Genomic DNA, 576 nt, shown 5'->3' with positions numbered 1-576 from the left:
ATTTGTTAAGATTTAACAGGATGTTTAGCGGGAAAAGCAAAAAACGGGAAAGAGCCTGGGGCGGAGAGCAGAAACATTGATACAGAGTTTAATGGGTGGAAAAGTAGCGGTAAAAGGTGAAGGGATGAAGCAAAAATGGTTGTAAAATGATAAGAATGAACACAAAAAAGAAACAGAGAAAGCCAGACCATACGGAAACATTAAGCAAAAAGTGATAAAGGTAGGAATGCCAGAATTGCCCCAAGAATAAGATGAACCTCAACTTTCCCTTTTTTTTTGCTTCCAAAGTTTTGTCAATTTCAATAGAAAGCCAAATTTGAGTAAAAAAAAAACATTTTACTGTTTTGCCAACGTTTTTAACTTCCCCCCCCCCCTTTTCACGTGGAAAAGCACCGACCACACATAAACCAGCAGCGATCAAGAGAACAACCAAGGCTGTGTTTAAGCAGATCAAATATCTGCTCCTTGATTTTTATGAATTAGTCATGAAAGCGAGCCTTAATTGGATTATCACTCTTACCAACAAGTGTGGTGCGTTTGTGTGGTTTAACGTACAGGCAGGTAAAACACAACAAT

Source organism: Penaeus monodon, chromosome 19 (assembly GCF_015228065.2).
Source record: "Penaeus monodon isolate SGIC_2016 chromosome 19, NSTDA_Pmon_1, whole genome shotgun sequence".
In the NCBI taxonomy this organism is placed as follows: Eukaryota; Metazoa; Arthropoda; class Malacostraca; order Decapoda; family Penaeidae; genus Penaeus; species Penaeus monodon.
This window is presented reverse-complemented; position numbering follows the sequence as displayed.